This window comes from Delphinus delphis, chromosome 2, assembly GCF_949987515.2.
Source record: "Delphinus delphis chromosome 2, mDelDel1.2, whole genome shotgun sequence".
Classification (NCBI taxonomy): Eukaryota; Metazoa; Chordata; class Mammalia; order Artiodactyla; family Delphinidae; genus Delphinus; species Delphinus delphis.
The window spans coordinates 24,529,598-24,555,883 of NC_082684.1; the positions used below are offsets into that span (position 1 = coordinate 24,529,598).

General features: G+C 41.9%; 1 protein-coding gene across 3 annotated transcripts in view; it reads right to left on the reverse strand.

Annotated features, from left to right (window-relative positions):
• Positions 1–26,286, reverse strand: part of NRXN3 (neurexin 3) — a 1,615,508-nt gene that overhangs the window by 923,643 nt on the left and 665,579 nt on the right. The gene's annotated exons all lie outside the window — the stretch shown is intronic.

Here is a 26,286-nt window from a genome sequence, read left to right on the forward strand (position 1 = left end):
GAAGTAACAAGATGTCTAATCATTTCCTTAAGTGAAAAACTGTAAGTCATAGAGCCAGAATTTGCCAAAAGGCAGCCCTGCTCTAAAATCTGTACTGCCTTCACCTGGGGTCCTTCCTAAAAGCAGACCTTAAGACAAGGATTGGAGTGCAGGTAGTTAATTTGGGAGGGGATACCAGGAAGCACGGGGAGGAAGTCAGGCAGTGGAACAGGGACGGGAGGAAATGAGGTTAAAAGCCAGGTAATTGCTGTGGACAACTGGGATGTGGTCTCACCAGGGAGCCTCCAAGAGAGGCCCGTCTTTCTAGCACTTCTAGTCTGTCTAGAGCAGGCAAAGCAGGCTCTCGTGGCTGGCAAACACCCGCAGGTAGACAGAGGCAGCTGCTGGTTCACAAACTGTCCTCAAGTGACCTCAAGACAGGCTGAGGGACGTACTGACAGAACCAGCAAAGGTGTCCTCAGCCACTACGCTCTCCCACACAGGGGGAAACGCACGAAGATGAGCCAGGGCAAGCTTAGAAACAGCTCTTCAGAAAACAGACCGCCACGTTCAACATCAAGAACAGGAAATACAACGATGGATTACTTCTCTCTTTGTTTCCTTTCTGTTGCTAGCCTGGGGACAGAGATGCGTAACAAAAAAGTATTTAGCAGGATGTTAAGTGAGAACTTTTCTGATGCCTGAGGATTGTGCCCAAGACCCACACAGAGCTACCAATAAACTGCCACAAATTGGAGACAGACACCTCCCACGAGCAGGTCTTCCTGGAAGGGAACAGAACCTACCCAACTACCACCAACTGCCAGACTGCAGGTGGATGGAAGGGAACTGGATTTTTACGGGAAATGTGGCTTTTGTGAAGAGAGCTGTCTTCTTCCCTTCCCCAATTAACACTTGGCTTTAGTAAGGAGCAGTGGGAGCCTTCACTTGCAATCACTCACGGAGGACGCATCTTCATCCCATTCCCTGACTAAATGCTTGCTGGGCCCGGCAGGGGCACCCACTGCTACTCCGGGAAGAGCCATAATAAGAGACTTCTTAAAGAGTTTGGCAACTGTCCCCTGGAATATGGAGGGATATGGAAAAATTATGACTGATGCTTATTTCCAGTCTAGAAATTTTGAAAGATTCAAGCCAGCCATAGTAGATTGTGCCCATAGAGCTCGGAGAGGCCAAGCCTGAAGCCTAAAAGATGAGGCAACCCCATCCCAATTCCTCAGGGACTCTGGGGGTCCCAGAGAGACTCTCAGTAGTTCCTGTATTTCTACTTCAAGGAGTGTGAAGGTAAGAGGAGAAAAATGCCCTTGGCCATCACTAGGTCAAGCAACCAGGTTTGCCCAACCAGGAGAAGCTGCAGGTGGGATTGTGGCAGGGCTCAGGGTCAACTAGGCTGACCTGTCTCAGGGGGTCTTCAGAGGAAAAGGGGCCAAGACAAACCTGACCACCACACTCTGGGAAAGGACATACCACCTAGGCAGATCACCACAACCACAGTGAGTGGAACAGACTCAAGTTGGCTAAGAGTGAGGCGCTTTCTATAAGCAGTATGAACCCTAAGAAGACTGTGCACTTCCCACAGAGACCTCTTCCAGGTTAAAGCACTCCACACCTGAGGAACCTGGCCTTGAAATCAGCCTCTAAGTCACAAGTCTAGTCTATGATGGGGGAGGGGAGCTTTACATCAGGTAAGAGAGGAACACAGACTATACTGGACTAAATTTTTTTTAAATTAATTTATTTTATTTATTTTTGGCTGTGTTGGGTCTGCGCTGCTGCATGCGGGCTTTTCTCTGGTTGCAGCAAGCGGGCGGGGGGCCACTCCTCGCCACAGTGCATGGGCCTCTCACCACGGGGACCCTGGAGCACGGGCTCCAGGCACGCAGGCTCAGTAGTTGTGGCATGTGGGCTCAGTAGTTGTGGCTCGCGGGCTCTAGAGCGCAGGCTGTGGGATCTTCCCAGACCAGTGCTCGAACCCATGTCCCCTGCATTGGCAGGCGGATTCTTAACTACTGCGCTGCCAGGGAAGCCCTGGACTAAATTTTAATAAATGAAATGAATGAGAAATTGTGGAACCTGTTCAAGATGTAGCTAAAGGAGTAGAAGTGAATATTGGACATACTATGATTGAAAGAGATTACTGGAAAAAAAGACAAAAGAAAACCATGACATGTTTATTCCTCAAAGAACTGAGACTCTGTAATAAATTCATTACAAGAGAAAAAAATCCCTTACACTTGTCTGTCAGGATTTTCACTACAGAGTAAAGTGAATAGATTTAAACTCTTATTCTAATATTAGTTAAAAGCCTACATGTTTAGTTTATGAAAGCTTTTAGAGCTACACAATCACACCCATGAGAGAGAGCTCAGCCCACCTTGCGTGGAAGTCAACACTGGCCTCACTCTTCTGTAACCCTGAGCAACTCAGAATGCTTCTCCCCTTTTGGCTGCCCACAAAATGAGAGTGCCACTTGGAAAGGGGGCTGCTGTAGCAATGCTGACAAAACTCCCATTTACGTGAAAGATGGTAGAGAACACGATTATGAACTGGAGAAACCAGCTGAATAGTAATGCAGTATATTCAAAGATGCTTACGCTAGCTGTGTCTAAATTGGTTGAAGGCCCATAACCAGCATGAACTTGATCTGACAAACACAGCTCTCTTTACCTTTGATGCACAACTGTTTTGGGGTTTTTTTGTTTGTTTTGTTTTTTTTCTGTTTCGTGATCTTGGCCTCAAAATTGGAGACAATATTTTAGAAATTATGATTCAAAAAATTCACAAAGTAAGATTCTGAGATAAATAGATTCCAGACTTAATTACATTCTAGAAAATTCAAAATGTTTAAACCAGAGACTAGAGCATCTTGTTTCACTCACAAGTTTGACTCAATTGGATTCAACCTCATTACGAATATTGATATTTTTATAAGAGGGAAGGGTTTACTCAAAAGGTGTAAAATACCCAGAAAGGGCAGTGAAATATCCTAGCTGCACTCTTCCCTACTGAGTGAAAAGAAAACCTCTATGTTCTTACATGTGTGATCATAGGGAAAAATTAGTTGTGAGTAGATCGATTTCAATGAAACCATCAGGGTTACAACTTCGGCAGAACTAACTAAATAAATTCCTATTTAGACATGTGGAGAAGTCAAAAAGGGTAAGGAGAACAAGAACAAAAGTAACAAGATGTGAGCATTCTGAAAAGTATGCCTTTTCAAGGATTTTTTTGAATGATTCTCAAAGGAAGTTTTTAGATTTCCATTAAGATTTCACACTGAAATTCTCCTAAATTCAAAATTCAGAGAAAGAAATGTAAGCAATCTAATATAGTTCTACACATATCTAGCTTATATGCAATAATCTATTAATTTATATGTTTAAAGAATGTATCAATTCCTGTGTTCATTAATCCATGTATGTATTTGCACATGCATGCATTATTCTGCATGAACTGTATAACCTAGACTGCACCCTGCAGTAGTACTTAAAAGCATCTTCTCTATTTGCCTATACTTTCCTGGCCCCTCCATCCAGCATGTCTGTGTTTTCATAAGAAAAATGTGCCAACCTTAGACCACATCTAACAGATGGGATTAATAGTGATTCAGGTCCTAAGAAATTCGGTGTCAGCTTCTCCAATTTTCATCACCATCCCACACCCAGCATCTCCTCCGTGCTCCCAGTTTACTCCTTACTCACATATGGAGGTAAACGTTTATGAGAATGAAGGTTATGCTTCATTTGTCTGTTTTCAACTTTCACTAACACTTCTCTAGGCTGATCTCCCCTTCAGTGAGTTTGCCTAACTTGAAGTCCACAAGGACAGGGACTGTCTATTCCATTCATCACTGTATCCCCAGGGCACCCAGCTGGGCATGTAGATGTCTGTGGTACAATAAAAATAAATACATGGTCTTTCTCCCAGGTTCTGGGCACAGACTGCCCAAAACCTTCAGAATTTATTGCTTGTTTTGTATGTTAATGAGATGACTCATGGGGGGGAGGAGGTGCTAGAGAGCTTCAGGGTGGGGCTGGTGGCCAGAAACATTGTTAGATTAGGGCTAGAATTCTCAGTTCTACCTCCAACCTTCACACTGGGGAGACAGGCTAGAGACTGAGTCCAATCACCAATGGCCAATAATTCAATCGATCATGTCAGCATAATGGTACCTCAATAAGACCCCTAAATGATAGGGTTTGAGGAGCTTCCAGGTGGGTAAACACATCAATGTGCTGGGAGGGTGACATGCCCAGAGAGGGAACGGAAGCTCTCCACCCTCCCTCTCCCATCCTTGCCCTCTGCATCCCTTCCATTTGGCTGTCCCTGAGTTGAATCCTTTAAAATAGCTAGCGGGAAGCAGCCGCATAGCACAGGGAGATCAGCTGGGTGCTTTGTGACCACCTAGAGGGGTGGGATAGGGAGGGTGGGAGGGAGGGAGATGCAAGAGGGAAGAGATATGGGAACATATGTATATGTATAGCTGATTCACTTTGTTATAAAGCAGAAACTAACACACCATTGTAAAGCAATTATACTCCAATAAAGATGTAAAATAAAATAAAATAAAATAAACCAAAAATCATTAAGTGTTTGCTTGAGTTCTGTGAGTCACTCTAGCAAATTACTGAACCAAAGGCAGGGATCATATTTATTGGAGTATAATTGCTTTACAATGGTGTGTTAGATTCTGCTGTATAACAAAGTGAATCAGCTATACATATACATATGTTCCCATATCTCTTCCCTCTTGTGTCTCCCTCCCTCCCACCCTCCCTATCCCACCCCTCTAGGTGATCACAAAGCACTGAGCTGATCTCCCTGTAATATGCGGCTGCTTCCCACTAGCTATCTGTTTTACGTTTGGTAGTGTATGTAAGTCCATGCCACTCTCTCACTTCGTCCCAGCTTACCCTTCTCCCTCCCCGTATCCTCAAGTCCATTCTCTACTAGGTCTGTGCCTTTATTCACGTCTTGCCCCTAGGTTCTTCATGACCATTTTGTTTGTTTGTTTGTTTAGATTCCATATATTTGTGTTAGCATACGGTATTTGTTTTTCTCTTTCTGACTTACTTCACTCTGTATGACAGACTCTAATTCCATCCACCTCACTACAAGTAACTCAATTTCATTCCTTTTTATGGCTGAGTAATATTCCATTGTATATATGTGCCACATCTTCTTTATCCATTCATCTGTTGATGGACACTTAGGTTGCTTCCATGTCCTGGCTATTGTAAATAGAGCTGCAATGAACATTTTGGTACATGACTCTATTTGAATTATGGTTTTCTCAGGGTATATGTCCAGTAGTGGGATTGCTGGGTCATATGGTAGTTCTATTTTTAGTTTTTTAAGGAACCTCCATACTGTTCTCCATAGTGGCTGTTATCAATTTACATTCCCACCAACAGTGCAAGAGGGTTCCCTTTTCCAAGAGGAGACATTTTGAAACAGCAGTCGGGGTGGGAGAGGGTCTTTGAGACATGATATTCAAGCTGTGAAAAGATAAGATGGAGCCAGCCCTATGACTATCCTGGAAAGAATGCTCTAGATGGGGAAAGCCACAGGTTTAAAGACCTGGAGGAGAAAATAAACAGTCATGATTTGGTTGTCAAAATACCACCAAGAATTAGGTTATAATGATAGAGAAAATATTCAGAACAAAGGGCTCCCTGTTGGCCAAGGATGTGATTCTCTTCATAACCCTACCAGGTAGCTACCACTGACTGATACCTGCACTCGACAGGTGGGAAAACCCATATGCACAGAGGATGGGACTTGTCCAGAAAGAGGTGGAGCCACAATATGAGTCCACGCAGCTGGGCTCTGGTCACTGGGCTCTTTCTGACACATTCAGAATAGAAGTAACTGCACGTCACAGTGAGCAAAGGCCCGATGGACTCTCTCCTTTGGCAGGAACAGTTTACTTTGCTTCTGTTTTTTAATTTATTATTTATTTATTTAGGCTGCGCTGGGTCTTTGTTGTGGTGTGTGGGCTTCTCTAGTTGCAGCACGCAGGCTTTTCTAGTTGCAGCAGGCAGGCTCTAGAGCGCACAGGCTTAGTTGAGGTATGTGGGATCTTAGTTCCTGGACCAGGGATCGAACCTGGGCCCCCTGCATTGGGAGCACAGAGTCTTAACTGCTGGACTACCAGGGAAGTCCCCAGGAATAGTTTACTTTGGATGGCCTATTTTAAAAAGAAACAAATGGAACAGGAATGGCCAGCAGTAAGAAAACTATCTCACCAGGAATTACTAAAAGATCTGAATGTGGCCAGCAACATGAAGAGAGAAGGCAAGAGGAAGATAGGATAGCTTTATTTAGGTGTTTGAAGAAAGTTGTATAGATAAATGATAGGTAGGTGGAGGGAAGGAAGGAAGGAAGGAAGGAAGGAAGGAAGGGAGGGAGGGAGGGAGGGAGGAAGGAAGGGAGGAAGGGAGGAAGGGAGGGGGAGAGGGGAAAGGGAGAGAGGAGGGAAAGGAAAGAAGGAGGAGGAAGAAAGGAGTGTGCAAAAAACATTTTTATATAATTCTAAAAGAAAATAATATGATCAACAGAAGGACAGTAGGTGACAAAAGATTCTGGCAGAGACTGGTCAGGGGAAGGAATCCCAGCAATCCAGAAATCTGAGCTACAACACTATGTTCTGGTGGGACGGCAAGGTCCTCATAGCCTATAATAGTACATATTTAAACTAAGAAAATATGACTCGTCATTATAGGTTTGCATAAGGACTTCTGCAAAGCTGAAGCACTGGACTAGATAAATTCAAGTTCCTCTTACAACTCTACCTTCCTTGTTTCTATAATGGAAGCCATAAAAGAACACATTGGATTTAACCAGAAATGTTATTAAAAACAGTTCCTGTACAGCTCAGGAACTGTAGTGTGACAGAGACAGAACAGTCGAATGTGTTTCCTGGTGACACCTCTGGCGTGTTCAGGAAGTGTGATCCCACAGTACCCCATTGGTTGACAGAGGGTTTACTACGGAGCAATGCTGACTTTACAGTGATAAGAAAACAAAATCCAAAAACCATATACAGGTGGCCTTCTGTATCTGCAGGTTGTGCATCTGCAGATTCCACCAACCATGGATCAAAAATACTTGAAAAAAAAATCTCAGAGAGTTCGAGAAAGCAAAACTTGAATTTGCCATGCTCCGTCAACTATTTATCAATACTTAGCATTTACACTGTACTTACAGCTATCTACATAGCATTTACATTGTATTAGGTATTATAAGTAATCTAGAGATGATTTTAAAGTATACAGGAGGATATGTGTAGGTAATATGGGGACTTGAGCATCCGTGGACTTTGGTATCCACAGGGGGTCCTAGACCCAATCTCCCTCAGATACCGTGGGACGACTGTATGTAGTCCAATTTCAACAACGAATGGAAAAAAGACTTAAAGGAAATGTCTTACTGTTATCACTGCCTGTCACTACTCCCTGACTGTGAGGAGAACCATGACCCAGGCCATGACAATCACTGCACACACCATGCTTGGCCATAGTTATTGTCCCAGGGATGAATACTTGCCCCAGGTCAAGGTTATCAAAGTCCTTCCCTAAGTGGATTTAGCAGGAAAAAATTTCTTTTCCCTCGGTAATATGGCTGTAAATATGTAAGCCTGGATCTGCCAAGGCCATGGCTCCAGTCTTGTGGGGACAGCAGGTCTGAAAGAAAGAAACCAAACTGCAAAGAGAAGAGAAGTGGGGACAGAGAATATGAACGAATGGGTCCTGAATGATGGAAGTTTCTGAATCTGGTCAATGAGGCCAGTTCAACTCTTGCCCTTTCTGTAGTTAAGGCCATGGGTCTGCATGGGGTCAGGGGGATAAGATGCACTGGAGACAATCATTTCCCTAAAGAAATCCTGTTAGGTAGAAAAGTTGCGTCACGCCCATTTGCACCAACTGGACATCGTAGAAAGATAAGTGCCACAAAAGAATAATAAATGGGTAAGGGAGTTCAGAGAAGGGTCTGATTATTACTAGCGATCAATGAAAGTGAGTTGGTGGTATAGGTGATATGTAAGTAGTGTCAGGAAGGGGTTTAGACATGGGGGAAACTATTGGGAAGAGCACTCTGGGTGGAAGAAACAAGAGAAGCAGTAAAGATGGGAGAACATAGGGAGAATTAGTTAGCATCTGGTTTGGTTGGTTTGTAGGACACAGTATGAAGAGAAATGCCGGGAAATAAAACTGGAAAATTTTACCAGGGCCAGAATGTAAACAGCCTTCAATGAATTTGAATTTGAGTCACTGAAGTTATAATTATACAATGTAACAGATCTCCCAGCTCCACTGTTACTATCATTGAAGTTTCATCTTCTAATAACAAGGAAAACTGTGCCATAATCAAGTTCAACAAATCAGTCAAGTTAACAAACAATGCCCTGATTTTTATGGCTTAATTGTCTATCAATGACATAGGAAATATAACTGTTTTTAATTTTACCTAAACATTCCTCTTATAAAACATGAATGATCCTATTTTTTCCCCATTGCCATTCATAGTTTCAATTTTCCCTTCCACCAAATCTTGGTTTTTTAAAAAATTTGTTTATGTTAGCTTACATAAAAAATTTGAAAGTCCCCCAACATACTGATTTTTAATATAATACTCACATAAACTCTATCAACTTTAGTTTCATTATTTTTATGTATTCTCTATAAACCTTACAGATTATGGATAATTTTTCAAATGGGTAGAATATTAATATGCTTTGTAGAAGAGTGACACATTATGTCATTTTTATCATTTTATAGATGATTAACTCTCAAAATGATTTCATTTTACCCAGATCACACAGTTAGACTTTTATTCAATAAGCTATGATATCAGGCCCTGGGAGAGAAAATGAAAAATTCACAAGTTTTCCTTTGGAAAAAAAAATAACTGTCCAGTTGGAGTGATACAATACAAGCATATAAACTATTTAAATGAAAATTCAAAGGGAGAACATAGCCAACATAAGTGGTATAGAAAAGGGGAAGAATAAAAGGAAATGTAAATGATCGTAAGAGTCTTAAGAATAGGAAATCTTTGTGTAGGTGGAGGGGAACTGGGGCAATCCATCTGGAGACCACAGTGTGGGCAAAGGAATGAGCATGGGACACTCAGGAGAAGGTGAGGAGGTACTTCAGATGAAGATGACAGGGTGGAAAGACAGGTGTGGGTAGATCCTGAGGGATCTTAAGTGCCAGATGCAACCTGCACTGTACCAATGACAGAAGGCAATGCTAAAGGACATGGGGCCAAAGAGTTAGTTTAGGGAAGTTAACCTGATGATTGTGCAAGATAATATTGAATGAGAAAAAGAATGGAGTCAGGGAGATCAGCTGCAAGACTATTACAGTAATGTCACAAGACATGAAGACGACCTAGATCAGGATTACGGTGAGGCAAACAGAAACTGTGAAAACCAGCTTAGGAAAAGGTCATCAGTATTCAGTTACCAATTTGAGAGGATGCAGTGACGGGGAAAGTGGAAAGAACAGTGCAAAAGAGAAGAGGAAATGAATCCAAGTTTCCAGCCTGGCCAAGGAGAAAACAGTCGCTCTGATTTAAAGGATGAAGCCACAAAGGGAGAGATAAGGAGTGACAGGTACTTTGAATTTAAAGATCCTGGGCTGGAACTGTGGGAAAAATCATTCCAATAAAGTGACCTCCTGAGAGCTGTAAATAAGAAGTCAGAATTCTATTGAGAGGTCAGGATTCTGTTTATAAATTATCTAAATTTGATTTTGGAAATCATCTCTGTAGCCTATAAACTCAGTTGCCGTGAGTTCCTACCTGGTTTGTTTCTATTAAGCAACCTTTCTTAACCTGGGCACTCTCAGTATGTTAGGCTGGATAATTCTTTGCTGTGATGACTGTCCTGTGCATTTGAGATGTTTAGCAGCATCCCTGGCCTCTACCACTAGATGCCAGTAACACCCCGTCCCCCAGCTGTGACAATCAAACACATCTTCAGACATTGCCCAATATCCCCTGAGAGGCAAAATCACCCCCAGTTGAGAACCACTGCCCTAAAGAGAGGCCAGTCTTTATAACCAGAGTGCCTGATTTTGAGTCCCAATCTGCCTTTGACTATTTGAACAATCTTGATATATCACTTATTCTCTCTGCGCCACAGTTTTATCTGCAAATAAACATAGATAATAACTGTCCCTATATCATATTGTGGGCAGTAAAGATAAACTGTGATGATGCAGATAAAGTGCCTGGCGTCAAGTGAGTACACAATAAATGGGAGCTGTTACTGTGCTGTATAAACGGCAGACATCACCTAGTCTTTGTCTCTGAGGTCATTCGCCATTCACTTAGGCAGGCAGAGAGGCCCGATGACTATTGACAAGGCAAGAAATGCATGTTTTTCTTTAAACAGCACTTTGTTCAGGGCCTAATACAAAAGTGAGCCAGTCAACAAATGGCATCTATTATTATATGTTGTTTTATACATCAGTCACACATCCCCAGGGTCCAAAAGGTCACATGGACCTGACATAGCTCTTCACTGACAACAGTAGGAGTGATTTTTCTCTAAAAGAAAGCCGAAAGTGTGTACTGACTTAAAAGGCAGAGTCATAATAAAAGGTCATTTTTTAGGTGAGTTAGAAATTTCAGCATCACCTGAAAAAGATTTTAACTTTTGTGTGCTTCATGTTAGTTTGACATTTCAGGAAATGGGAAAGATGCTGTGTAATATATATTTCTTAGGCCCCCATGCTAAAGCTGGACTAGAAAGATGAAACTTCATGGTTTCTGTCCTCAGAACATAGGTCTAGAGAGGAGAAAGGGAATGGCTAGTACAAAATAAGAGCTCAATATAATACAGTGTTATGGGAAATTAAGGGAAAGTAGTTTCAGCCTCGCCAGGGAACTCAAGGCTAACCTCACAGAGGGAGAGGCAGGTGAGCTGAGACTTGAAGGCTGAGCCTGAGTTCACGGGAGGATAAGAACAGAGCACATGTTCCAGATGGAAGGAACACACAGAATACACAATCATAGCTGTGAGAGTCATTGATCTATTCAAGGAATTGTAACAGTGTGTGTTTCTGGAGCATAAAATTCAAGGTGGGCAGTTGTAGGGTTGACTCTGGACTCAGGTAGGCAAGGGTTAGATTGTAAAGGGCTTTGCATATCAGGCAAAAATATTATATTTCATTCTACAGTCAGTAGGAAACCATTAAATAATTTGGTGGTCACTATCAATGTTCTCTGATTAAGAAAGAATGTTTTAGAATTAGGTGTTAATTTTGATTTGTTTCAGCACTCAAACCTCTCCTTCTTCTCCGCCTCCTTCCTCTTCTGCTTCTCCTTTTTCTTCTTTACTCCTACTACTTTAAATGCCTCCAAGAAAACATTAAATGGCATTTTTATTTTTTAATTTTTTTGCGGCACGCGGGCCTCTCACTGTTGTGGCCTCTCCCATTGCGGAGCACAGGCTCCGGACGCGCAGGCTCAACGGCCATGGCTCACGGTCCCAGCCGCTCCGCGGCATGTGGGATCCTCCTGGACCGGGGCACGAACCCGTGTCCCCTGCACCGGCAGGCGGACTCTCAACCACTGCACCACCAGGGAAGCCCTGGCATTTTTAAATATTCTATTTTAGAGTAACTATAAAATGCCTGTCATAACTTACCACTGTACCACAGGTAATCCAAAATTAAATAAACATAGAAAAAAATAAATACATAAGAAGTGACCAAACACATTCTAGGTTAGAACATAAATTGGCAATAAAGTCTTAATGTCACATAAGAAGCTATTCATGGAACAACTAGGCCACACAAAGTCAGGCATGTTTAGATGGTGCCACTAGAGGGAGCCAGACTGTGAGAGTCTGCACAAGGCCTCATTACCAGCATGCCAGTGAACCAGGAAACAATCATTTTGCAAATCCCTTTGTCTGCTTGTCTATTTTGATCAAAATACTTCAGTCTTGCAGAAATAATTCAGCTGATGCTAGAGTCTATTTAACACACCAAAAGGTGGATCATTACTGATGCCTGGTTTTCATGCTGGAATCAAACTCTCAGTCCCTATTTCGAGCCTCTTTGTATGTGAGACATCCTTCAAACAGGCCTTGAGTAAGATGGATTGCTGTCTCAGACTCAAGTGTCACCTCCATCGTGCATATCTGAGGGGAGTATGAGGAGAGGAAAGGAAAAGAAGAAGATGAAATAACAATCTAGGGAAAGGAAAATTCTTAGCTCAGATTTTTATAAATCAATGAGGAACCAGAGATTAATTAGAAGTAACGAAGCACCCTGGGACAGTCAAGGATGGCTAAAAGCAATTCCAATAGAGGGAAGGGAAAGCAGCGTGTTTTCCCCATTCATCTTGTACACCTTAGATCTGGAACTGAAAGAAGAGGGGAGGGTGGCCAGGAGCTCCCTAGTGCCCACACCCAACTCTAGTTTGGAGGGTGAGGCTGAAGGGGATGTAGGACCGTGAACTGTTTGTCATTCAATATGAAAACAACAGCAAAATGAGCTGCAGTTAACTTTGGTGGTGATCATTTCATTCTCTCTCAAAATAAACACATTTTACCCAGATCCTATAGTTAGACTTTCATTTCATAAACTATAACATCAAGCCTGGGAGAGAAAACAAAAAATTCATAGGATCTCCCTTAAAAACACCAACTGTTCAGTTGGTAGGACAAAATTCAGACATGCAAAATATTTGAATAGAACGACAAAGGAATTAGCACATGAGTTAGGGCCGTGGTACATGGCATAAAAAAGAAGAATGAGAGAGAGTTTAAATGGTCAAAAAAACTTCCAGGTTGAGTCCATAAATATGGACACCTGTAAAGAAAGATAGTTCAGGAAACACAGAGAAAATTAGATACAAATCCTCCCCTGGAAGGGCACCCAGGCTTGAGATGGGCCATGAATTGAGAAAAAGATCTTTTTTAAAAGTATTATTAGCAGATGGAAGAGAACATTTATAAGTCATTCTTTTAGAGGTGGATCTGGGAGGTGGATGAGAGAAGGGATGGAATATTTATTGCAAGAGGCAACGTGACCATATGTGGGGGGAAAGAACTGGGACTTCCAACTTGACCTGTCTGGAAATTTCCACCCCACCCACAATGCCTCTGTGACCTTGGGCAAGTCACTTAATCTCCCTGAACTTGTGTCTCTTACAATGGGGCTTATCAAATCTACCCGGCAGAGTTGTTCTGAGTGATAATGTAGCAAGAACAGGCACCAATAAATAGTGCCGTTTAAGTAACTGATCGTAGTGATCAGCAGGCATCCTCACCCCTCCACTCCCCAGCCCTTCTCCCTTCTCCCGGGGTCAATCCAAACCTGGGGACACGCTAGTTTTATTCTTAGGTTTCAGGAAAGTTTGCTTTAAAATAAAGGAAACTTTACATAAAGTAATATCTATGAAAACATAGATACTATTATTTTATTTTTTACAGACTAATGACGTTCTTAAATAATATTGCATGGATTCACCTGTGTCCCAGGCTTTGCAGATACCCCACTGAAGAAGAAAGGGCACAGGATTTCCAGGCAAAGGAGTATTTTAAGTTCATGTTTAGAGGCCCCAACTCTGCCCCAAACATGATAATGATAGTTATTAAAAAGAGAAAAAGAAAGAAATGAAAGTACATGCTGCCTTCACAAAAAGATGGAGTCTTCACAAATGAGAAAGAGGACAGAAACCGAAAGTAAAAGGTGGAGCTAAAGCCATGAGCCCACTGGACTCAGAAGCAGGCAGAGGTCTCAGGAGGCCACATTCCCTCAGGCTTCTGAGATCTTAACCACAAACTAAGGGCTTGCTTGAAGCTTCAGTTTCCTCATCTGCAATAACGGTAATGATAAGAGGACTCACTCCTTGAGTTATCATGATGACAAAGAAGAAATGTTAGACCACTTAGAGAACTAAGCATGGAAACTGGCATAAACTAAATGTTCGAAAATGTTCATGGCAGTCAGTTTAGTTGTTTTTAGATGGGAGAAAAAGTACTTCACCAATTAAGTTGGAGGAAATCAAAGGGAAAACAGATAATGACAATTATCGAGAAAACAATGTTTGCACGTTGGTTTCCCAGAGCTCCTTAAAGACAGAAGGGAGAGGAGAAGACAGGTCTGAACACAAGGGAATCATGGACAAAAGTTCCACCTTGTCTCATTTGAAGGAATAATATCACTTCCTTAAAAATGAAAAGGAAAATGAAAGGTCTATTGATCTAAATCAAGGTAGAAAAGAACTTGACGTATTTTCTTTTCAAAATAAAACTTAGAGCATCAGTACTTTTATAGGGAAATCTCAGAGTTTTTTACTTTAGGTTCATAAAGATGATTGTGCTGATCAATATGCATTTATATGAGATGCAAACTGGTACTGCATCGGCTACGATGTCCTCTTTGTTCTCATAAATGTGAACATGTTGCATCAATTCTGTAAAGACTGAATATTACATTAAAATCATGGGCATCCATAAAGCATAATAACCCTTCAGTCTCCCAACTCCAGTGTGTCAAACACTAAAAAGACTGCAGATTCCCAGGAGAAGAATGTGACCTGGGCTGGTGGGGAAGCGATCGCCCCTGGAACCCACACTAGCAAACCAACACGTTCTAGTGAATTTCTACTACATGCCATGTGGCAGATGTCACACTTCCCATCTGTTAAATATGATACAGGTGAGTAAAATCTTCCCAGGTGAAACAACCTAGAGCATAAGGAAGAACCAATTCTTATATTTGGGGCTGGGCATCACCAGGGGACGAGGCTCCCCGTCGGATGTGTTTCTTGATTTCTCAGGGAGTGCGTACCCACACTGTGGTGTAATATTCTCCTTTTCCCCTTCTCCTGCCCTCTCTTTATTCCTTTTCTCTCTTCCCTGGTTTTCCAAAACAAAGGGTAAAAGAAGTTGCTGCTAGGGGGTAATTGTTGTCCCATTGCTGCATCTCCAAAGCAGCATCCTATCGTACTTTTGGAATTGTATTTCCTTGAGGAAAAGGTCTTGCCACCTTTCCTCTGGTTCCCAGCAGAGGAACGATGCTCACTCAGACGGAATGCACTCTCTCACACAAAGCCAGCGTTCTGGCTGGCCATTCGCTCTGGCCCTCGACTCCCACTGCAGGAAGCATGCTGGAATACGACAGCAGGAGGTTTGGAAAACTTACTGTAATTTAAAAAAAAATCGTTTCCAAACATCGCTAAAATACCTCACAACTTTTCTCAATATTTTAATTGAGAACACCTACAGTAGACCAAGATGTTCCCCTGAAATTCTACAATAAATGAACAGGAAAAGGCACTGAAGTTGTTACATAATTATCAATCATCCAATTATTTTCACTCAAGACAATAGGCTTACAAAAATAGGTGGGCAAAATGAGTCATTTGTTAGAAAGATACCAGAGATGGAACATGAAGAAAACTAAAGAAGAGGAGACTATGAATCCACAGACTATAACCTACAGCACAATATATAAGCCACATCTTCAGACACAAACATGCACACACACCCGTACACACGACAAACCAGCTGTGCTTTGGACAGCGTCACCTGAAGATGTTTATGCGTCTCTGCTTAACGTGGACAGCTCCTGCCATCTTTCCTTTCTGGCTCTTGCTCCTTGAAGATAAATGTAATAAAAGTCCAACACCATTCATACCCTTACTGCCCCTGGGGAGTTCTCACCACAGCTGCAGGTTCTCTGGGGGAAGTTTAGCCATGTTTGTATCATTCTTCAAGGGCTTCGTTTAAATTAAAGGCTAGATTTTTTTTTTAATGCATTTATATAGATACCTAAACATCCTCTGAATTCTCTCAACAGAGAGTCTCCAGTTCTGAACAAGGGGCACCGATTAGCTTGAGAGCTCTCCAGAAGTTTAACTTCCAAGTGCCTAAAAAATAGGTCACCACCCTTTCATGGCACCATGCTGGCTCCCTTATGAAATTCCATGATTATTCTAGCTACAAGTACTATAGTTATTACAAAGCAGGGGAGAAGACAGGCGCTCCTTCTCAGCCCTTGTGCACATCAGGGAAGCACCTTAAATAGGACCTCTTGATCCCACTGCTGAATTTTAAAAAGGCAGAATATAGTCTCTGCCGCTGAAAGCTGACAAAGCCGTTATTACGTGAGCTAAATGCCGTAACTTTTAAGTGAGTTAACCATGCAGAAATTATTTTTAAAAGATCACTAAGTATAAACTAATAAAGTACACGCCATCCATTGAGAGCCAAAGAAGTTGCTGATGATGAAACAAAACCAAACAAGGAATTAGCACATGTGAAACAACCCCAGATTAAGTCTTCCTCCTTCCACCCCCATCCACAAGTGGTAAATAATTGATAGGTGCAGAGAAGGAAGCTCGAGTGCATTATTTGTGAGAAACGTGTAGTGTTTGAGGGCTGGGCGCTGGCTAGGGCAGAGAGAAGGTGGAAAGTTAATGTAAGCAGAGGTAGGGCTGCCTTGAATGTTTGAAAAGTGTCATGGCCAAAGTCCATCAAGACTGTAGCTTCACCCTCTGTGAATCACTTCTGGTGACAAACTTGCCCAGGTGTCTTCAGATGCCTTTCCCCAGAAAAACTGAACATGGTCCAAAAGGAACTCTGTCCTCTAACTACTCTCACATTGGTCTTTTGTCCAGACAAAAAGCAAAACCTCCTACTGTTACCATGATATCTTAACAGAAATATATATTCACTCATTCATTCATGTAAATATTTAAACCTCTAAGTGCAAAACTGCTGCTCTAAGAAGCATCTATGTTTTCACCACTGTCCATTATGACCATGGATTGCCTATCCTGGCATAAAAGAATGTTTTACTTCATGGAAGTGAATCAAGGGTCAGCTGGATTTCTATAAAGGGCCAGATGACAAATATTTTCAGCTTTGTGGCCAGATGGTCTGTATCACAACTATTCAGTGCTGCCACTGATGCATGAAAGCAGCCACAGACAATAAACAGATGAGGGAATGAGTATGATGTGTTCAAATAAAACTTTATTTACAAAAACAGACAGTGGGCTGGATTTCATCTGTGGCCCATAGTTCGCCAACCTCTGCTCAAAATCATTAATGGTTCCTCACTGCTTGCCAAATTAAATCCTATGTCACCTTTCCTTCCTCAGTCTACCTTTCTAAACTATACCCCACCGACTCTCATAGTCACCAGTCCCTCCCAAATATGAGGTAGGTACCCACAAACACTCCCTGTACTATTCCATTTCCATGTCCTTTACTCTGCTAGAATGTCCCTTCTCTTTTTCTCTATTTATCAATATCCTCAGTTATTCATATTTCCTCCGATGGCTTCTGTAGACTTTATATATATTATATATATATGCGCACGCGCGCACACACACACACACACACACACACACACACATTCTATCTCTTCCTCCCTCAATTCTCAGCCTCTGGAGGCTAGTAATCACATCCCATTCACCTTTATTAAATTCAGAGCATCCAACATAGAATCTTGAGCATGAATGTTGAGTTGAATATATTAGAGAATACATAAGGGCCTCTTTGCTTAAAATATTGGAATCATAAAATGTTGTCATAATCATCATATTTAGCTGATTCTATCATTATTATCATTATTGCTAGTATTATTTTACTGAATGGAAGAGAGAAGTGTACTGTGCTGAAACAAAAATATGTTGACATTTCTAGTGGACGCCAAATGTCCTTTTGAGACCTTATATAATTTCATATTAATTAACAATGAGATTACTAGGCAGTGCCATACAATTAGCTGTTGTCTAAAAGCCTCCTCAAAGGATAGAAAAGAAATCTAGTATCTGGATCACTTAAAACTAGACTGGATAAAGGCCTTTTAAAATCCTGGACTAAGTAAATTCACACCCTCAAGAAGTCCAAAACTGAGGAAACAAATGTGTGTAGCAAGGCTCCTGGAGTGTTAGATGAAATGTGCTCAGGAAGACGTAACAGTTTTGCCAGGAAATCCTGCAATTCCATTACAAACGTGGGAAGGATAGCTGGAATGGTCCCATTAGGGACTAAAATAAAAGGCCCTTTCTGCAGACGAGGTAAATGATAATCAGTACTAGTACTTCTGGCCTTTGTGACTGACTCAATCCCTCCCCAACCTGAATATGAATCACAGCTATTTCGTCAGTGGGCTGTTACCTTCCTCACTCAACAGGAGACCCAGCATGGACTCCCTCACCACCAGCATGATGGATACACAAAAGGATTAGTCAATAGAGGGAGAACGAGCTGCCTGAACCAAAGATTGACTAAAGATTGGTGCAATAAAAGAGAGATGAGGAAAGATTTTTTTTTTAAGCAATAAACCAATCCATCCACCTGCTCTTGCAAAGCAGAGGATCAATTATGCCAACAAAAGAAGGCACAGTGAGGACTCCAAGGAGAAAGCCAGTGAATGAATGGGCTCATCCAGGGTGTGGATGGACTGAAATATACAGGCTGACCTGGGGAAGGAGAAAGATGACGTAAGTAGATAATGAAGAAAAGGAAGGTGGGTGGCCAAGCAGGTGCCCACAATACCGGACAAATAGAAGTAATCAGGGATAGGGACAGAATTATCTCCCTTCCAGAGAACTCTCTTGTGATGCTGGTTAAGATGCTGGAATTAGTATCGGGAGAGGCCACCTGCACCACTTCAGAGCACGGTCACCCCTCTGACTGCCAAATAACAAAGGAAGCACAAGCAGGTGGCAACATTTTTCTTTGTCTTTATGCAGCTTCCTAAAGCTCAGCTGAATTCAAAAGCAGCTGTGTGACTCCCCACAAGCAAAGAGAGCATGTGTGAGCACACGCACACACACACACGACCCATGGCATTGCTGAGTTATTGAAATTAAGGTGCACCTGTCAAGGCAGTCAAAAAAGAACAGAGATTGTCATGGCTCCAGCCAGGACACATAAATAATTCTTAATGTTTGTGTTCTTAATGGGGGGGGAAAAGATTGATTTGAGACTGTGAAGTTCTATTAGCTCAGTACATCTGCCGAATTACATTCACTGGGTACAAAAAAAAAAAAGTGGGGGGGGAGGTAGCTTTGATCACACTTCAGCCCCCACTCAGAAACTTTCAATCCTTCAATGAATCCCTATTGCTTTCAGAATAATGTCTAAACCCATGCAAGTCATTCAGAGCCTTCGCCTGACTTCAAGCCAGGTTTTCAGCCACAGGCAGCCTGCACATAGGCAACAAGCTAATTTTGACCTATGCTCTTCTCTTTGACTTTATTCCCTTTCTTATCCATTCTATCGGCCAAAATCTACTTGTCCTCCACGACTCTGCTCAAATACCACCTCCTTCAAGTCCTCTCAAATGTCCCCATCCGAAAGTAATCTCTAGCTTCCTTCGGCACATTCAAGCTCTCCTGTCGCCCAGTGGTTCTGACACTCTCATGTGAACCAGACTTCCCTGGAGGACTTCTAGAAACATAAATTGCTGGGCCTGCATCCACAGCGTTCTGATCCAGGAGGTCTATGGTGGGGTGAAAACATCTGCATTTCTAACAAGCCCCCAAGTGATGCCAGTGCTGCTGGGCCAGAGACCACGCTTTGAAAACCACTCCCAGAATAACAGTGAGTGTGTCTCACCTCCCCTCAAAAAGCTCCTTGGGAGCAGAAAATAAATCTGTGATTTCCACCACTCTTTCAGTCCAAGTTTACATTCGGTGAGTACGCAACAAATATTTGTCAAATTAAATGTACGTGTTCATGTTGCTTCATATATGTTTGTGTATATACATTTATATTCATTCAACAAATATTTATTGCAGACATATACATTTGAAATATGCATCTATATGGTGAGAATATTTAAAGTACAAGCAGGTTTCTTAATCATCTCTCATTTGGCAAGCTGAAAGGAAGTATGAATATGCTATGATCCATTTTGCAAATGTGTTCTTCAGAAGAGCACCATTAAAATTCAATATGAATCTCTGTTTGAAGAGTGTCCATCTGTGTTCATTTGCGGCAAGTGTAATGAATCTCTCATTCTGCCTGAATATCCGGTTAACCCATGGTATCTGGTGCCTCAGCTTCAAGACAAGGCAGCGTGGGATATTCATTTCTCATTCCCTGGATTTAAAGCCAGCTCCCTGAGATCACTGTAGACCTGACTCATATTCCAGATACTTAATCATTCTTTGGCAGACCACCTCTACCCACCAAAAGGGCATAAGAGTACAGATGCTAGAGCCATCCTGCCTGGGCTCAAATCCTGGCTCTGTCCATTTTAAGAGTCTGGCCTTGGACAAATTGCTTAACTGCTCTAAGCTTCAATTATCTCATTAGTGAAACAAACATGGACAATAATCCTATACGTACTTCCTGATTGTCATGAAGACCGAAGGAGTAAGTACCTGGGAAACGTTTACCCTGGCACGACCTAGAAGTCGCTGTTAGTGCTGTTGTACAGTATAAATACAGATATGGCAGCCTCCCACCAGGCTCCCACTGGCCTGTATCTTCTGAGGCCCAAAATCATATTTCACCCAGTTATCTGGAGTCACCACCAACTAAGCTAATAAATGGAAATGTTAATATTTTAAACTTTCACAGTACTTAAAAATTATGTACAGTACTCATTAACATTAGTGCCTGCCTTTGAGCTATTTTGAAAACTAAAGGGAATGGTCGCCACATTTTGAATGGGGAGTACAGTGCTGCCTCAGTGGATGGATACCACCACTCAGATCCCACAGCCACCACCAGCAAACAACAACCATTTTGCTCCAAAACTCCCTAACTCATGAGACTAAAAGTATGGATGCCTAAAGATAATTTTGGCTTTCCAGCTTATGAGACAAATTCCACTGCATCTAAATTTCCTGATCTCCTCTCTAACATCCCTGGCGGGATCTATAGGAGAGGGCCCGCCCTTCTCTGAGGCTTCAGCACGGTTGAACCATGTCCACGTGAACTCTTTCAAGTTTACACACATTTATTGTCTGATAAGTTAAGGAGAGACCATGAAAACGCAGAGGTCATTTCTGTTTGTGGTGTCACTTGTACTGCAGCTTGATGTGGGCCAGGAGCTGTGTTTCTCCTGTTTGAAGAACACGGTTCCACGAGAAACTGGTAATTGTTTCCTGAGATGGCAATTTAGAATTAAACTTCAACATAGGATGTGGCCATAAAACTGAAATTACAGCAAACAATTTGTGCTTGGTTTGCTATGTGCAATGTTATTACTGCAATATAATTGATGCATACCAGGCAATGCTATTTTCGTAACTCCATGCTTCTAGACTGATTGTACAGTAAAGACCATCCTTCCAATAAGAAGTAAACTTTGGTGGTGTTGTGTCATTTTATGTATTGTGTAGATTACCCTGTTCCATACTGTATTAGATTTCTAGGGCAGCCCTAATAAATTACCCAAAATTTGGTGACTTAAAATAACAGGAACGTATTCTCTCATACTTCTGGGGACCAGAAGTTTGAAATCCAGAATTCAGCAGGGCAGTACCCCCTCTGAAGGCTCCAGGGGATACTCCATTCCTTGCCTTTTCCAGCGTCTGGTGTCTGTCATCATTTCTTACAGCTGTACCATTTGATCTCTGCCTCCCTTTAATCTCTTCACATGGCCTCCATATGTCTCTATGTCTCATATAAGGAAGGATACTTTTCACTGGATTTAGGGCCCACCTAGATAATTCAGGGCAATCTCATCTCAAAAGACTTAATTTAATTATACCCGCAAAGTTCCTTATTTCAAATAAAATCACACTCGGGTTCCATGGGACATATCTTTTGGGGGAGCAGCATTCAACCCCTACACTTGCTATACGGTGGGTGTGTCTTTCATCTCTCTACTGCAGGCTCCTTGAGTTCAGGGATTTGTCTCCTGTATCAGGGATTCCAGCAGGTACTCCATGCTCAGTACTCAGAGTACCTGCTCATATTAGGTGCTCTTTAAATGTGTGTTGAGTGAATGAATGAACATCATCACAACTCCTGCATTGTTTAGCAGCAAAAATATTGGGGAAATATTCAGAAGTGGAGGGATGGCCATTCCAAAAACCATCAAAAGGGCTAGCCATAGATTGTGTTAGGAGCCAGGATGCAGCTGGTGAAGTAAAGCAATAGAGTAGAAAAAAATGATAATAAGATCATGATCCCAGGTTCAAACTGCACACCAAGCACAATGCTTCTCTGAAAGCAAACTGCTCTCAGCAGCTCAATGGGCACTCACAGAAAGAAGGCTCCATGAAGGAAAACGCATTCTGACGTTTCCCCAATGAAAAGATGAATAATAAAACTTGTAAAGGATTTACGGAAAGTTAATCTTATTTATCCTTCCCCTTTGAACAAGATCTTTTGCTTGGCAGATTAAACATCACAAAAAATGAAGTCGGTTATGTGAAAATCGGATTCTAAAAATGAAAAAATAAACTTGTCCTCCTGCATCTCTAAATATGATTTAGATAATGAAAACTAACATTTTCATCACACTTCACAGTTTTTAAGATATTTTTTCAAGTGTGATTCCATCTGACATAACCAATAGTCTCCTGAAATCAGATATCTCCCCTGTCATACAGACAAGAAAACATGTGTTGAGAAATTAAGTGACTTGTTCAAGGTGACACGAGTGACAACAGGCAGGCATCTACATGAACGGTGTTTTTCTGGTTCCAAATCTGGGGTGTGTGTACATGAGTGTGAGTGTGAGTGTGTGTGTGTGTGTGTGTGTGTGTGTGTGTGTGTGTGTGTGTGTGATTCTTCTCCCCCCTCAATTACAGACTCCCTCAGGGATCTGGCTTCTGCATCAGTGATTCTACCAGGTACTTTCTTATGCCTGGTTGTATAATTACATTACAAAATATTTTTTAAAATCTGACTCATAAAGATTTAATTTTCTTCACAAAAGTCTGCCTGAGAATAATCTTGGAAAACTTTTATGGATTCCAATAAAGAGCAATAGGAAGAAAATTAGACCCGCATTTAGGAGGAAATGGGGAATAGAGAGGAAAAGTAACACATTGCTCAGAACTTGTCTATGCCTTCACAGAAGAGGAAAACTTACTTTTCCTGGAAACAGGAAAAGTGCTGTTCTAAAAATGTGTCACTTTGAATTGCACTAAATCAGAATAACATTTAGCATTTGTTAACAAAATGTTTTGTACTGTTCCCATGTTGGTGCTAACTATATTGACCAATTATACGTTTCTAAAGGGCAGGAATTATGTCTTACATTAATAAACAGTTAGTGTCCACATTTCACCCAGCTTACCCCCAAAACGAATGCTGGACACTCAAAATTCAATAACTTGCTACCAGCTTAGAAAGAGAACAGATTCTCTTGATTGTTAGTGGTCCCCAGGAAATCTCCTTCTGGGGACATGGGCTCCCCTGCATCTGCCATTCTGTGGTGAATCATGATCCCCTTTTTCCTTTAATTAATCAAAGCCTGAACTAGAAAGCTGAATGTTGACTATGATGTAGCAGTTGGAATTTAGACATAAATGCTATTTCTGAAACGTCAGTGCATAACTTGCTTTTAAAGGACTACTGGCTTCTTAGCCCTGGTCAGTCTACTCCTAAGTGCTAAGAAATGAGAGCCAGGACCATATCTATCTGACCCCAGGAATAAGAAGGACCCAAAGGCCCCCCCAGGAAGCCAGAGGCAATAGGAGGTACCTCTGATCCCAGGTGCTACAGGTACGCAGCCTGAGACCCTAGGCAGAGCCCTTGGCCACCACAGCGAGCTCCTGTCCCCAGTTCCCTCAGGACACGTAGATATGAAATAACCTTGCCACTGCCAGCTACACCACTTCCTCCTCCAATCGGCTTGAATCAGCAAGAAGCTGTGAGTCTTCCTCTCCTCTCTGTTAACATCAACACTTTCTGCTTTCCAGGCTCCACAGAGGCCAGGAGCTTGCTACAAAATCTTGCTTTTAAAAAAACTTTACTCATATTCTGTAAGTCTGTGTAATTTCTTGAAGACTCACTCATTTATGGCGGGAATCTATTCCTTACCATATTTGTGAAATTAGAAAATTAGCCTTTAGTCAGACAAGCATATCTTTGCATGTTCAGGAAGAGAACATGGCACTTAACCTTCTTGAGGTCATAGGCCTTGAAAATCTGACACCCTATGGGCTTAATTTTCATAATAACACAATGCCCTAAATTCAAGAGGTACTTGGAATTCCTGTAGCACATTCAGAAACACCCTGGGTTTCTTGAACGCTGGACAAAAATACGCAGGAGCCCATACACTTGTGTTTTAGTCCTCATATTACATTTTGAAAAAGTTACTGTAATGTCTGTGTAAATCTCTCCTTCTAGGAAAAGAGGATAAAATTATCTTTCACCCTTAATAGCCTAAACAAATGATCAGCAGCCAGAGGGCTTGGGTGCACAGGCTTTGGGGTCCGGCAAATGTGTATTTGGATTCTGGCTCTGTTCCTTTCTAAGACGGATAACTTTAGACAATTTACCTAACCTATTTGAACATAATTTCCCAAATCTCTAAATATGTACAGTGAGACTTATCTAACAGGGCTGATGTGAAGAGTGAAAGAAATAATATCTATAATGTGATTGAGGCAGTGGCAAGCCATAGTTGCTAATGCTGATTAAATGACCCATGCCATCACCACTTTCACCATCAGAAGGAACACAGTTGTGATGCAGGTAGGACTGGAGCATATTAAATTACAGAAAAACACCAAGAGCCATATAAGAAAACTCGAAACTCTATGAAAAACAAACCAACCTAGACAATCCCTACCACTAGAATGGCCAGCTTACCACAACACAGATCTTAGATTACGCTACCATTCCCAGCAAAGCATGAGAGGGCTTTCACCACGAAGTGGAAGAGGTCTCACCTATGCAGGATCCCACAGACTGGGCCCCGAGGGCAGCATTCTGTTAAGGCTGGGGTCTCACTGGCACAAGTTAAAGATGGAGCCGAGTGTAAACTTCCTAGGATAGCATATCCATGTTTGACAGAGGATTATTTAGTCTTTCTTAACTCTGGTAAACATTTTCATGAAACTAACAATTTTGAAATGTTTACTAATATGTTACATCGATGTCTTTTTCTTTATTCTTGTTTTGATATGCCTTTTCCCCAAGATTAAATTTGTCTTTGATTCCTCATCACTCATCACAGTGTCTAGCAGAAAATAAAGCCTCTGAAAGCCTTTGAAATCAGAAAAAAAGAGAGATTTACAAAGGAAGGAAGGAAAGGAGAAAGAAAGGAAGAATGAGGCAAGAAGATGGGGAGTGTGTGTTCGTTCATTCGATCACTCAAGGAATACTTAGTGAATATCTAATACATGCTAAGCTCTAAGTCAGGCACCAAAGGTACAATGATAGGTGAAATAGGGTTCTTATTCTAAACAAGCACATCCAATTCAATGCTTTTTCTTTCTTTTTTTTTGCGGTACACGGGCCTCTCACTGCTGTGGCCTCTCCCGTTGTGGAGCACAGGCTCCGGACGCGCAGGCTCAGCGGCCATGGCTCACGGGCCCAGCCACTCCGCGGCACGTGGAACCTTCCCGGACCGGGGCACGAACCCGTGCCCCCTGCATCGGCAGGCGGACTCTCAACCACTGAGCCAACAGGGAAGCCCCTTTCTTTTTAATTAAGGAAGAGGAGAGAGAAAAGTGAGACTAACTCTATTGTTATAACTCTACTGTAATAAGGGTATGGCAGAGATCATTCACTGTCCACCAAATACTTGTGCTCCCTGACACAGCACTGAGCTGTTCAGCTAAGCAATGTCGGCCAGAGACTACATTTCCCAGCTCCCTTTGCAACTAGAGGTGGGACCTTGGAACTAACCTCTGGCCAAAGAAATGTGACCAAAAGTGATGTTTGCCACTTCCAGGTACTTCTGATACCTAGAACCACCTTGGAAGCCCAATGTGGAAGACGGCAGGGCCTCTGTCAGCTTGGGTCCTGCGTGACTATGTGGAACAGAACCTCACTTTCCTTCACTGATTCTAACTGCTTGGACCACATGTGAATGAGCAAAACTAATACTAAAAGAAAATTCTTCTTTTGGGTTAGTTTGCTGAGATTTGGGGGTTTGTTCAAGTTAGAAATCTAAATTCAATTTGCAGATAGCCTGAGATATATCCTACGTATATTGATAATAAAATCAAACCGTCTAAGCTGTCAAGATTCTTTGCTTTTGAACTAGACTTCTGCAAAGTTAGCATAGTAATGCTCTTTAGCATATTCTGCTCGGATGCTCTATTAAACTGCCAATGATGTCTTAGAAATTTGGAGACATGAGTGGTGGACTGATTGCA